This window comes from Canis lupus, chromosome 4 (genome assembly GCF_048164855.1).
Source record: "Canis lupus baileyi chromosome 4, mCanLup2.hap1, whole genome shotgun sequence".
Classification (NCBI taxonomy): domain Eukaryota; kingdom Metazoa; phylum Chordata; class Mammalia; order Carnivora; family Canidae; genus Canis; species Canis lupus.
In genome coordinates, this window is record NC_132841.1 from 77,389,139 (window position 1) to 77,404,929 (window position 15,791).

Genomic DNA, 15,791 nt, shown 5'->3' on the forward strand with positions numbered 1-15,791 from the left:
ACTTAAAACCAGAACACTTAGATTGTAGTTGAAAAATTGTACTATTGACAATTTTCAAATTTCTGTATTTCTTGCAGTTCCCTTATTTGAAATTTAGACATTGTGATCAAATGATTATCAAAATGGCCTCAATTCCTTCCCTTATCCTATATATGTGATTCTTGCCATGTGACTTTATAGGTTTTTCCATCAAGAAGTGGAGTTTCTTCTCCCACTCCAAATTGAACTGACTTGTAACTTACTTTGACCACTAGAACATGACAGAGGAGATGGTGCACCAGGTCTGGGACTAGGTCTTGAAATATTGTGCTTTGGTTCACTATCTCAGACTCATTCCTTTACATGAAAACTAGTCTGGCCGAGCGCCCCCTGGAATAAGGAAAATCACATGAAATGGAGCCATTCAATTATCCACATGAGGCCACGCTAGACCAGTCAACCCCATCTGACCCACTGGCTGTTTGCAGATAGATGTTTGAGCAAAACCAACTGAGATCAGCCATACCTGGAGCAGATAAACAGAACCACGAAGCTGACCTCTTTTCTCTTTCTTTTCTGTTTTTTTTTTAAGATTTTATTTATTTATTCATGAGAGACACAGAGAGAGAGACAGAGGCACAGGCAGAAGAAGAGGCAGGCTCCTCGAGGGGAGTTTGATGTAGGACCCGATCCCGGAACCCCGAGCCGAAGGCAGATGCTCAACTGCTGAGCCACCCAGGTGTCCCCTGACCTCTAGTCTCATGGGCAATAATGAATCTTCTGGATTTAACCTATTATGATTTGCAGTGGTTTGCTAGGCGGTGTTGACAAACTATATTATATAAAATAATTACCACAATTTGTATACCTCTAGTGTAATTATTTGTATGAAAAGACAAGCACATATGTTTGGCCAATATTATTTTATATACTGATGCCACAAATCATTTTATAACTTGAATTGTATTGCATTTTCTAAATAAACTGTATAAACTATTTTATACAGGTAATACATTTTTGGTTTATCTAAATCTTAATTTTACTGATTTTTATTTGAAATTAACCATGCCAAATGGGAACACATTAAAATTTATTTTACATATGCCCAAAAGCATTATTTCCCAAATTGTGTTTTTAACTTGAGAAAACATTTATGCTACAGAATTATTTTAAAATAGAAAAATTCATTGAAATGTGCTTTTTAGAACCTTTTAAAAATCGAATTTGATGTGTCTTAAGTATATAGACATTTCTTATTTACATATGAAGCAAAGACAAGTTAAAGAAGACAAATCATTTGTCTGGATCACAGAGTGTTTCAAGATTTTTTAAATTAGAGATATAAATATTCAGTTATTTAAAACATTTAATTAAAATTAAAATAGGAAAAATCATAGACTCTCAACAATGAATTAGAAAATTATGCTTGTTACTTGAATGAACAGTTTAAGTCATTGTTAAGTGATAGCATTTTCTCTGATAGGACATGTTTGCACTGCTCTGATAAAGATAACTATTACTGTAATTTTCTTCCCTGAAAGGGCACATATGGGAAAATAACATTTTCTGTGAGTTTATTGACTTGGCTCAGGAATTGTCTTATTAATACTGACTGCTGCTAGAAAGAAACAGCCAGTAATTGTTTCAAAATTCTATTGGAATTTTGTGCTGGACTGGTGTTTATGTTAACTTTTGCAGGTGCTGTGCTGTTCAGGGGCTTCTATGAACTGCTGGTTTTCAGTCATTTGTCCTTGTTTCAGCTGACAGTGTCATTCATGACTGCACAGGTCTATAAATGATGGTCTAATATCACTTATCTAATTACTTGGCATTCTGTACTAAAGTTTAAGCATCCTGTGTCAATAACAGCTCTCAGCTTGGCATTCGACAAACAAGCATAGATATGTGTATGGATATATCTACGGGGGAGGGGGAATGTGTAGCTTGTGTCCTTTTGTGTATTATCAAGCCATGACTGACATACAAAAAGTTATCCATGTTTAATGTACACTTACTGAAGATAAGTATATACCAGTGAAACAATTACCATAAGCAATGCTATAAACTTAGCCATTCCAGCTAAAAGTTTCTCCTCCAGGAGTACCTGGGTGACTGAGTTGGTTAAGCACCTGACTTTTAATTTTGGCTCAGGTCATAATCTCAGAGTCCTGGGATCGAGCCCCAAGTCAGGCTCTATGCTTAGTGAGAGTCTGCTTGAGAATTTCTCTCCCTCTGCCTTTCCCCACCCACTGCTCATACTCTCTCTCTCAAATAAAAGAAAAAAAGAAAATCTTAAAAAAAAAAAAAACACAAAAGTTTCCTCTCCTTTTGTGTGTGTGTGATCTTTAGCAAAAGATCTACTCTCTTAACAAAGACTGCAGTATACAGTATTGTTATCTATATGCACGATGCTGTACAGCAGAGTTCTGGGATTTATTTATCTTGTATAACTAAAACTATATACCTTTTAACCACTATCTCCCCAATTCTTCCTCCTCTGAGTCCTGGTAACCACCACTGGATTCTGTTTCTATGAGCTTTACTATTAGATTCCTGACATAAGAGGGATCATGCAGTATTTGTTCTTTTATGTCTGTCTCACTTCACTTAGCATAATGTCCTCTAGGTTCATCCACATGATAGCAAATGGCAAAATTTCCTTCTTTTAAAAGCTGAATAATATCCTGTGGTATGTGTATACTACATTTTCTTTGTACATTCATCTGTTGATGGGTATTTGAGGTTTTTTCCCCCAAAATGTTGGCTGTTGTGGATAAGGCGGCAATGAACATGCAAATGTTAGTATCACTCTGAGATCCTGATGTCAATTCTGAGATCCTGATATCAGTTCTTTTGGATAAATATGCAGAAGTGGGGTTGTTGCATTATATGATAGCTCTATTTTTAATATATTGAGGAACCTCAAACTTTGACTCTGTTAGTTTTCCATAGTTGCTGTATCAATTTATATTCCCATCAAAAATTCCTTTTTCTGTATATCCTTGATAGCATTTGTTATCTCTTGTGTTTTTGATAATAGTCATCCTAATGACTATTAGGTGAACTATATCTCACCATGGTTTTGTTGTGTATTTTCCTAATGCCTAGTGAAATTGAACATCTTACTTGTTGCCCATTTGTATGTCTTCTTTGGAGAAATATGTATTTAGATACTTTGTCCATTCTTTAAGTTTTTATGTTTTTGCTATTGAGTTCTAGGATTACCTTATATATTTTGAATATTAAGCCTTTTTAAGATAATTTTTATTTAGCACTTAAAACACAAGATTTAAATGGCTGTAGTGTTTGGGAATCAGCTAAGATTTTTGAAATCCCTATAACTGAAATTTAATAAATTACAGTGGTTATGCTTAGAACTAGTCCATATTTCTCCATCTCCTGAATTTATTTCTTCCTACATTTTCCCTCTTTACATCCTCTATCTCTGGTCCTGTTTATATATTTAAAAATTCTTTTGGACGCTAGTTTTATCAGATGTACAGCATAGTGATTTAACTTCTCTATACTATGCTCAACACAAGTGTAGCTACCATCTGTCATTATACAACGCTATTACAGTGTCATTTACTATATTCCCTATGCTGTAACTTGTATTCCTATTATTTTCTCATTCCATAACTGGAAGCCTATATCTCCCACTTCCCTTCACCCATTTTGCTGAATCCTTCCAGCCACCCGCCTCTGTTAACTACCAGTTTGTTCTCTGTATTCATAGGTCTGATTCTGCTTTTTATTTCTTTCTTTATTCATTTGTTTTGGTTTTTAGATTTCATGTATATGAAATCATATGTTATTTGTCTTTTTAAGTCTGACTTATTTCACTCAGCATAATATCTTCTAGGTCCATCCATATTATCACAAATGATAAGATCTTGTTCTTTTTATGGCTGTGTAATATTCCATAGGGTATAGATATGCCCCTTCTTTATCCATTCATCTCATCAATGGACACTTAGGTTGCTTCACATCTTGGCTATTGTTAATAATGCTGTAATAAATACAGACGTGCATATATATTTTCAAGTTAGTGTTTTCATTTTCTTTGGGTAAATACGTATTAGAATTATTATATTATTATATTATATAATATATTATATATAATATATTAATTATATTATTATATTATTATATAAGTTATATTATATAATATATATAAATATTATTATATTTCTGTTTTTTAATTTTTGGAGAAACCTCCATACTGTTTTCCACGATAGCTCTTCAAGTTTATATTGTCACCAACAATACATAAGGAAGGGCTCCTTTTTTGCCACATCCTCACTATATTTCCTGTCTTTTTTATGTTAGTCTTTCTGGTAGGTACAAGAAGATATCTCATTGTGGTTTTGATTTGTAAATCCCTGATGATTAATGATGTTGAACATTTTTTCATGTGGTTATTAAACCCTTTTTAGATATATCATTTTCAAGTGTTTTCTCTTATTCCAAATGTTAGCTTTACACTCTATTGACAGTTTGCTTTGCTGTATAGAAGCACTTTAGTTTGGTATAGTCCCTTGTCTATTTTTGCTTTGATATACAAGAAATCATTGTCATGACCAAGAAGGTTTTTACCTATGTTTTCTTCTAGGAGCTTTACAGCTGCAGGTCATATATTTAAGTTGTTAAATCCTCTTTGAGTTGATTTTTGTGTATGGCATAAATCAAGGGCCAGTTTCATTCTTTCGCATATAAGTATCCAATATTCCTAATACCATTTATTGAAGGGACTATCCTTTTTTTGTGTGTGTATTCTTGCTCCCGCAGCTTGTGAAAGATCAGTTCACCATAATTGTGTGGGTTTAGCAGCTTGTGTTTTAAGACCTTACTAAGTGTACATTTTTTATGAATCCCAAATGAACAAAATGTTGATTTTTTAAGGGCAAGCTTTAAAAAAACTCACTTGCATTCTTTTAAATATGAACCAGAACCATAGCTTTCTTTCATGAACATGATTTATGAAAATGTATTTACCTAATACTTTAACATATTTGATTAGTTGAACCACACCCAATTCTTTCAGGAGAAGTGCTTTATTGTCTCCTTTTAGTAGATGAGAAAACTGAGATGTGAGGCAGTTTGCCCAGTTTCACACCATAAATCACCAGCAAGGCTGGGATTAGTATTCAGTGAACATCCACATCCCTAAATCCATAGATCTGACGAAAGGTTTTAGAAGGTGAATTATCATTCATTTGCAAAGATCGCATATCCTTAAAATTACTTGGTAAATTTAAGTAGTCACACAAAATAAAAATTATTAAAAAACAAACGACTTCAACTCTATTTCTTGTGTTAGGAGAACATTATTAATATCTCTTCATTTAGTCCACTAGTGAAGTATGTGCAGGAGAGAGAAAGACAGAGAGGAAGAGGGACAGAGACTTAGGTCACCAGAATTCATATTATAATGTCTTTGCTTTGAATGTCAACTTAGTTCTAGCTTTATTTTAACTAATTTTCAAAATGTGTTTTATGTTCCAGGAAAAGGACATCATCTGTGATTTTTTTTTAAGTTGAAGCAATTTATAGGAACTAATACATCCTTTTGTGCCTCTATAATTTATTTCTGAATATGATCAGGTTGATAATATTAGTATTGAGATAAAAGACAGTTTACCACATAGGATATATTGGAGGATATAGAAGTCTCCATACAAAATTTATTTTAAGGATAGGTTTTATGTAATAATACTCCTTTTCTGCATAAAAGTCCTCTCTTGGTCATTAACAACATATATACTAGAGATTTTTACTACGTTTTTTCATAAAGAAGAAATCTCCTGAATTCTGCCCCTAAATAAATTCCCTTATTTTTTATTTTTTTAATGAATTTAACATTCGTTTGGAAATATATCCTTGGTAAGCATGTCTGTCCTTTATTATACCAGAATCAAAAGGAAACCAGGCTGTTTTAAGGTTCTACATCCTTGTCCATCTCAGATTGCCTGCTCGTTTCCCTTTGGAGTCATGTTTCCCTTCAAAACTAAAGACAACTGAGAGTCAGTTCAAGGTTTGTTTGTTTGTTTGTTTGTTTGTTTCATTGTTAGTACTTTATTCTTCACTTTGTGCTGGACAGTGAAGCCATGGCTTTTGAGAGTAAGTAGGACCTGGTAAAAGGATTTCCCTTGTAAATTCAGAAACAATTCATTTTTCCCACACTGAGGTAGTGGTGATGACTTTGAAGTCGTGTAGCTCAATATTTTCAAATCCTTTCTGTGGAATTCATATGCCTCAGAATTTGAATCTATGTTAGTGTTTTTACCTTATGCCAAACATCCCTTTAGAGATTATTGCTTCCATCAGAATTCTATTAGCTTTATTAGCAACATAGACAAAGCCTGGCAACAGCAGTATAAAAAACTAGAGATGCCTCTACTTTTCGTTCTCCATAAACACTACAATATAAGAAATTCAGTGTACTGAAATGTAAAGCAGTCATTGTTGCCCTTAGGACCATAGAGTTGTCAAATATGGCATAGAGACTAAAGAATCAATTTATAAAAAATACAGTTAAAATATATTAGTGCACATTGGGTGTTTTGTTCCCAGTAGTAGAACTTTAGTAAAGTCAGGGGCACCTGGGTGACTCAGTGGTTGAGCATCTGCCTTTGGCTCAGGTCATGATCCTGGGGTCCTGGGATAGAGTCCCGCATTAGGCTCCCCAGAGGGAGTCTGTATTTTCCTCTATTTCTCTCATAAATAAATAAATACATATCTTTTAAAAATCATTAAAAAAAGAACTTTAATAAAGTCATAAAAGAATCCACAAATATTTCTTACCAAGTTGCTGAATTGCCCTAATTTCCTCATGTTCTCATGTACAAAAAGGTGCTAAGTTTCTAAAGGGGGAAAATAATGTATTAAAGTTTCATCTCTATTATTTAAAATAATAAATACTGTGTCTCAGTACTTCTGCATAACTGTTTTTTCCCCAGTTTAGCTACATTTAGTGTTTGCAAATCAGTATAGCAAAGATAGTAAGTAGAAAATATATCCAAATTATCTACTTCTCTGAGAAGAATGATAATAAAATTAAGATAGCTCACTTGGGAGTTCTCTGCTTACAGATTGTTTGAATTAGGGTAGGATGTATAGATTGGAGAGAGTTTTACTCTATAACTTAAATATGACTTAGGACATAACAGCATATGAGATCTGAAAAAGTTAATATAGATCATTAACATCTTGTGTGTGTACCTTTGTGTATGTGTGTGTACGAGACATATGTTAAATATTATTGAGTACCTACCATATAGCAGGTGGTAGCACTAAACACTGGAAATATAACTGCAGGGTGATTGTATTTTCTGAATTGTTGAAGAATAAAATTGAGCTCAGGGTGAGAATAGCAGCCATTTTTAGACTTCAAGTGTCAATCAAAAATAACTATCTGTTTCATTAGAGACAGAAGTTTGAATTAATTTTGAAAGTTTCCTTTGTTTTAGGAAAAAATACTTTAATAGTGATATGGTGGTGAGGCAATGGTATTGTTCTTAAAGAGGGAAGGGCTAGGCAATGGGGAGATAAAATGAACTTCATAATAATTTATAAAGATTTCTTTACTGTGATAAAAGAAGTTGTATCCTGAAGATTTTAGTAATACTGCTCGCTAGTGGAACTGGTTTATGGAGCAAGCTGGAGTCTGGAGTGAGCAGAAAGCAACTTTGTTTATGTGTTTTTATTTACACTTCCTTCAAATTTGCTTCCTTGGATCACTCTTTCCTACCTCCAGATTAGATAAAATTACGCGCAGATGCCATAGTTTATGTTCGGATCTTCTCAAGTATTAGCAAATAGCCATAATTTAGAGATATTCAAAAGTCTAGCCTCACCAAATTAAAGCTTTTCTCCCTTATATCTCTCCTTACACCCAATTTTGGTTGGATTCAAGTTTGAAAATCCACACAATGGAGTTAATAAAAAGTCTCAAATTAGAAAAAAAAAAAACAAAACAAGCTATTACTGTTCCAATCTTGACTCTAATATTTTCTTATTTTAGAAATAATGGAAAATATTCTTTGTTTATAGAAATTCTAAACATTTGCCCCTCAAAATTGAAGAAGTCATAACAATATGGAAGTCACAGGTTTATACTTACATTAAACACCAGTCCCAAATGGTTTGAAAAGAGCTTAGTGTCTAAATATTGTGAACAGATAAATTCCAAATTGAATAAAGTATTCTAGATCACAAAATAGTTTGAAAGCTATTCAGTGTACTTAATAAAACTAATACCCACACTATTAAAACATAAAGGGCAGCATAAAATACAAAAATAAAACACGTTGGTTAACTTTAAATCAAGCAAGCAAACAAACAACAAAATAAATCCAGCACCAAAGTCAATCTCATATATCCATGTGGAAGTGTACATCTTAAATAAAACATTATTGAACTAAATATATTGATGTACCAACACAATAATGTATTAGAGCCAAGTGAGTTTCCCACTCATGCCTTGTAATAGCAAAAAGATTCAACATTAAAAATAATATTGAAGATTATTTAAATATAAATATCATAAATATATTAAAGAGAATATGTATTAATCTCAAATGAAAATCCAAATATATTTGTCAAAATTCCACATCCATCTGATATGTGTTTGTATTTACTTGAGAAAGAGAAGAGAGATTTTTAGCAAAACTCATACTCAGTAGAAAATACATATATAATATGTACATATGTTAGAGGCAATCTAAATTAACATAGCAGGATGACTGCCCTCATTAGCACTGTTCAATAATAAAAAGCCACTAGATTTCCTGTAAAAAAATAGTTCAGAAGAGAAATAAAGTATAAACACTAGATTGTATGTAAACATAGTCTTTTATTATATGCAGAAAATACAATAATCGATCTAGAAAATACATTAAAATCAATTGCGAAACATTAAAATACAAGAATTTAACAATATGAGCAGATACAATATTAACATAAAAATTAATAGGTTTATTATGCATCAGCAAAAACCAATTTAAAATAAAAGAGAAAGTTGTCATCCATAATAGTAGCAAAATTATAAAATAAATTGGAATAGAACTAATCAGAATGTATAATACCCGTATAAAGGGAAATATAAAACTTTCCTAATGAGTAGAAACCCCGACTGAATAGAGAAACATACCATGTTTCTACTGAAGTCTTCAGTATTGTAATGTGTCATTTCTACCTTAATTATACATAAATTTGGTGCAATGCTATTAAGAAATTTGTACAGTGTTTTCATGTAACCTTACGAACTGTCTGTAAAACGCAATGAAAACAAAATATAGGAGATTGCCAAGATAATTTTGTAAAACTTGTAAAACAAAGTAGTTTGCCCAGAAAAAAATCAGTGTGGGAATTAACTATAATAGCGTCATTTTGAGCCATTAGAGAAAGAATGAACAGGTCAATAAATTGTTTTGAGATCATTGGCTACTTGAAAAATAACAGAAATCTTTAAAAAAACTATTTACCAAAATAAATTAAATTCCTAATAAATTTAAGATAAAATAAATAAAAATATTTTATTAGAAGAAAATAGAGGAAAATAAATTTATGACATTTAATTAGCAAATATCTTAGACACAATAAGAGATGCAAAGCAAAAGATACATTACATTAATGGATTGTTAACTTCTGATCCAGGAAGATATATCATTTAAAAAGTTGAAAAACCACAAGTAACAACAAAAAAAAGTTGAAAAACCAAGAGATTGATAGGGAATATTTCAAATATTTATAACAACTGAAAAAGAAAAAGGCAAATATCTGGTAGGAAGTGAAGTAAAGAATAAGAACTGACAATTTACTGAATAGGACATTCTAAATGTTAGTAATAGATAAAAATGTGTAGTTTTGATGGAAATCAAGGAAATCACAACTAAAATAAAAAACGCCCTACTTACCAATCAACACGTCAAAAAATATATCCAATATGTGTTAGAAGGCTATATAACAATACCTATCAAAATTCCACATACTTGTATCTCTACTTCAACATCTATGTTCAAAGCAACTTTCACAAGAATGATGCCAGATTTTAAAGAGATAGATAGATGATAGATAGATGATAGATAGATAGATAGATAGATAGATGATAGATAAAAAATAAAACAAATGCAAAAACCCATCCATAAGGATTATTTGAATAAACCACATAAACACACATTTTATGGAATCTAACACAGTGGTAAGAAATATTAAATTCTATGAATATTTATTAAGATATTTTTAGTGTATTTAAAAAATTTCTTTATGCCTGGTGTCTGAGTGGCTCAGTTGGTTAAGCCTCTGCCTTCAGCTCAGGTCATAACCTCAGGGTCCTGGGATCCAGCCCTGCACCAAGTGTTCCTGGAGCTCCCTGTTCCACGGGGAGCCTGCTTCTTCCTCTCCCTCTGCTCCTCCCCCCACTTCATGAGCTTGATTTCTCTCTCTCTCTCTCTGTCTCTCTCTCTCTCTCATGCTCTATCTCTCAAGCAAATAAATAGAATCTTAAAAAAAAATTCTGTATGCTTCTATATGCCAGACACTGACCTAATAAATTATATTAACAGCAGTAATCTTCCCCAAAATTTATGAGGCAGAAATGTTGTTCTACCCATTTTACAAATTGGAACAGGAAGTCACAGAGAACGAATATAAAATAAAAAAAGAAGCAATATTGTTTTTTTCCCTTAATTCTTATATAAGTATGTGATTATATTGAACAATTTAGATATAAAACAGTAAACTGGTAATGGTGATAATATTTATAGAGTGATGCTGGATTTGGTTATCATATTCATGGAAAATAAGCTTCACCTTTATTGAAAATAAAATAAATTTTGTTAATTTGTTCATTTTAATAATTTTAATAATTTGTTAATTTTAATAATTATTTTGTCAATAAATAATTTTGATAAAAATTATTAAAATGAACAAATTAACAAAATTTATTATTTTTTAAAATGTATTTAATATAAAGAATGTGGGTCCATGAAGTGTAGTTTACTAAATTGTATGTTGGAAACAAAAATCTTTTATCTGAAAAGTAACTCTTAATATCTCAGAATCTTATTACAATATCTGAGATAAAATAATATATATTATTTCCGTGGTTAATAAGCATTGAAAATAGTAAATATCATAAATGTGCATAATTTTTTCAAAAATTGATAAAGTTCATGCTCTGTAAATAAAATTATTTCTGAAATAAAGTAAATGTCAAAAAGCATAGTAAAATATATCTCAGTACAGGTGTCAGTACTTTCAGATATCAAGATGTGCATGCACTATATACCAACAAATAAAATATAAATTTAAGTTAATCATAATGTTTAGGGAATAGAAGTTTCTGCTTAATTAAATCTTTCTGGAGTCCAGAGCTGTTTTGGTTAGTCCATTTTCATCCTACTTGCTGAGCATAATTGGGTATTTAAGAAATGATTGGGGAATGCTTAAAAAAGCCAGAATGATGAAGTTATGTCAAAGGGACCAACCTGAAAAAGTTCCTAATAGCCAAAGCAGCAACAATATACACAATACAGGATTGGATTATAATCTAAGGTATAATATAAAATATATGTGTGAGTTTCTATTGATATGAATAAATGATTGGATCATTCAAAAATTGAAAAAAATTAAAAATCTCAAGTACAGGAGAATTCCAAATTCCGTGTATATTATATTACCCATCCCTCAAGAAGGTAGAATTTATTCTCCATACCTTAAGTATGGAGTGAGCTTAGAGATTTGCTTCCAAAGATCAGAATTGGAAAGGAGAAAACAAATAAAAACTTCAGAGTGGGGCCATGTTGGCCAACACAATCTCAGCCAGGTAGTCATGTTAACATCATCCGTGTTAAATCATGTTGAAGTATGAACACTTGATCTGATAGAGAGATAGCTACTTCAACTCTTATTCTCCATAAGCCATAAATTATTATTTTTTCTAATGACTAGACATGTATCAGACAAACCCAAATTAAGGAACATTCTATAAAATATTTATGCAGTACTCATCAAAACTCTTAGTCATGGAAAGCAAGGAAAGTCTGAGAAACTCTCTCGGTCTAAAAGAGGCTAAGGACATATGATGACTGAATGTTATATGGTAACCTGTATTGGATGCTGAAACAGAGAAAGGACATTAGGAGAAAAATTATAGAATCCAAATAAAGTATGGCATTTAGTTAAGAATGTAGCAATGTTGGTTCGGTACTTATAATACATGTACCGTAATAATGTAATACGTTGATCACAGGGCAAGCTGGTTATGAAGTAAATTCTCCGTATGTCTTTACAATTTTTTTTCTAAATCCGAAACTATTCTAAAATATAAAGTTTATAAAATGATTGAAAAGAGATTCATACTTGGGGGTCAGTCACCATCTGAACTTGAGTGAAGAGGCAGTCCACTTCATGGTAGATACAGGTGTATGGATATAAATAACTAGAAATAGAAATACTTACAAATAACAGAAAATAATGTGGTCGCTTATTGTTAAAATCTATCTTTCAGGTTTGTTTTGAGACTTGCTTATATATTAATGATAAAATATAAGTAAAGTGCAAGTTGTTTAATTGAGGGTTTGATCATCAGAGATCTTTTTTTAATTAATATCATGACACATTTTGGAGTCTACAAGCAATTCCTCCTACTTTAGCCATAGTTTAATCTCCCACTAAAATTTGATGAGTCTAGGAATTAAATTGATGGGTGTCAAATGCTTCACATCAGACTTTCATGAACTTGGATACCTCATTAACCTACATAATTGTTCTGGCTGCTGAGATTATTGGAGTCTTTAGACATATTTGTCCATGTATTTACTCTCCACTTCTGTGGGTCATAACACAGATCTACTTACTCTTATCAAAAATTCTAAGAAGACAAAGAAAAGTCAGATAAAAAAATTATTGTTGGGAAATAATTTCCTATAAATTCTGATTTTATAATGTATTATGAATTATAATGTATTCTGAATGTATAAGCAGAAAACACAAAATCTTCCATTGGAATGTAAAATGGATGTTTTCACAGAGAGGAAATGTCAGTCTTTCTTCCATAACTATGGGGTTTGCCCTGTACAAATTGCTTGTGTATGGAAAAATTTTCACTTATCTACAACTAAAAAAAGTGAAAATGAAAAAAAAAAGTGAAAATGAAACTGAGTTGAAATAATATTGAAATTAATAAGAATCCTACTTTTTTGTTTTCTAAACCAAGCTCCTCCTTTTTTGACAATTTCATTGAACTCTGCAATATTTAACTGGGTACCTATTTGTAGATAGAACAAATATGGGGATATGAAAAGATAATGATTTTTTAAAATTTTGTTTGCATCGTCTTTATAAAATGGGATATGATATTGACCTTAGGAGGAAATAAAAGGTCATTTGAATTCTCTCTTCTCTTTCCTCTTTTTCCCTGTCTTCCTTCCTTCTCCCTTCTCTCTCTCTCTCTCTCCGCCCCCAGCTATTTTTGTGACAGTTGCAGAGTTAATGTGTCTATTTCACCTGTTATGAAGCTGGTATACAGATGCTATACCCAAAATATCTGTACCCTATCATGACAGCCTACTTCAGTGGACTTCCACTTGCCAGGATGTACATCTTGGAGGTTTATTTGAAATGCTTTCTGCCTACAGGATCATATTGACCAGCCAGAGAATGACACTCCCAGGGCATAGCATCAATCCCACAAGGAATAAGAGTTGGTATACATATGCTATATTATTTATCATAATTTCTCCATGTGGTTAAATTTTAGATGATCACTGTGGTTGCTGGCTTCCTGCCTTTTCCTGCCTCACTTCTCCACTACTCTGAGATTGCTTTCTGCACCTTTCAAAAAAAACCCTTGCACTTGAATTCTTCCTCGCACAAGATAACTTGGAATCTACTTTCAAGACAGCAAAAAGATGATCTGGGTAATTACGGAAAAGAGAATAGAAGAATATGAGAGAATAATTTGCTTCTAAATACATGAAATTTTAAGATTCAGGCAATTACTTATTTGCTACCAATGGGAAAAGTAAAACATTCATGCAACATTCACTTTATTTTGATACATCACTTGCTATATCTCTATATCTAATTTCCTTAAAGTCTTCAAATACCTGAATATTTTATTATTTACCACTAGTGACATCTTGTCATACATTTCAATTTGTTTATTTATTTATTTTTAAAGCTTTTGTTTATTTATTAGAGGGTGAGCAGGGGGATGGGGGCAGAGGGAGAGGAGGAAAGAGAATCTAAAGTAGACTCTGGCCTGATCATGGAGCCCCACTTGGGGCTTGATCATGACCCTGAGAGCATGACCAGAGCTGAAATCAAGGGATGGCCACTTAATCAACTGAGCCACCCAGGTGCCCCACACATTTTGATTTAAACATAAGAAAATCACTATATTACAGGAGAATTAAGTGATTTATATGATGGGACCGCTAATTGAGCAAATCTACATGTGTCTTAATTTAGTGTTTTTCATACTTTTTTGACAGTGAACACCTTTGTTTTTATGAAAAAATAAAAAAGCAACCCATGTGCTGATGAATAAACAATAGACTATAACAATCTCACTAGCTGTTTGTGTCACCAAAGGTGCAGACATTTTTAAGGAGAAAAGACAGAAAATACCAAATAGGCATGAAGTGGACCCTATCTCTGAGAACTGGCAAGGGAAGGACTCTCTAAAAGGAACTAGTATGTTAATTATATTAGTCCCAAACTTACCCCTAGACTGAGGAAGACTTTATGATCGAATGGAGCACAGAGGAAGAAATTTTGCAGGAATATATCTCAGGTCACTCATGCATTTATTCATTCATTTCTCACATATTTGTTAAATCTATCTTTTGTACTTTGCCATTTTACATCATTGCACATTATACATCTTCAGATGTTTTAACAGAGGGTTTATTTCCTTCTACTAAGTGAACTTTGAGAGTACTACTAATTTCAGGAAATTAAAAAAAAACTACTTCTTTTATCATTACAAAGAAGAGAGCAGGTTTATTCTTTATGCATTGAGTGGAGACTATCTCTGCCCTAGATTATTGCAGGTTATAATTTCAATACGCTGGGGTTCATAGACGTTGAGAAAAGAACCATAGGATATCATGAAAGGCAATTTCAAAAAAGTCTAATGGGGATATTGTGACAGGTGCAATATTTTATAATGATGTTAGTGTTGATGGTATTATTATGCTACCAACACTTTCTGTTTAGTGTGTATTATGCTAGACATTCTGCAAGGCCCCTTATATTTATTGTCTTATTTTATTCTCAAACTAACAATACAAGATAGTTGTTTTTTTCACTATTTTATATATTAAAACTGAAGCTCAAAGCCATAAACCTAAATTTTCCAAGACAACACAGCAGGCTGGTGGAGTGATTCAAACACAGGTGCACCTAACCCTAAAGTCCATGCTCCTTAGAATAAGTGATGCCTAAAAAATCATTTTGAGGTTAAAAAAGATTTATTAAGTGGGTAAGCAGCATATTAGCATATTTCTGCATACATGACTTAAAAACTAATAGCTGGCACTTGAAAAACTCGGGACTTTATGAAGGAGACAATTTTTATACATATTGGTAATAGAAAAGACAAAAGAGTCTATAAAATTATTTCTCCAACTTAATGACCTTAAGATCTTTATTTTTCTTTTAGTGACACTTTTCTTACCTGAAAATGTACTATTTTATTTTATTTTTTGCCTCTAGTTTATATTTGCAGTGAGAAACAAAAAGGGGATGCCTGAATTTTTAAGGAAGAAAGCACATTAATGTAATTTTTTCTCTTGGCTGTGGGA

General features: G+C 32.1%; 1 long non-coding RNA gene across 2 annotated transcripts in view; it reads left to right on the top strand.

The window, feature by feature from the left end:
- LOC140632707 (uncharacterized) overlaps nt 1–15,791 on the top strand; it is a 668,295-nt gene that overhangs the window by 527,422 nt on the left and 125,082 nt on the right. The window contains exon 6 of one of the 2 annotated variants that reach the window (XR_012030353.1): nt 13,742–13,901. The exons of the other annotated variant lie outside the window; for it this stretch is intronic. This is a non-coding gene — a long non-coding RNA (uncharacterized lncRNA). The remainder of the gene's footprint in view (nt 1–13,741; nt 13,902–15,791) is intronic. 2 annotated transcript variants of the gene reach the window in all.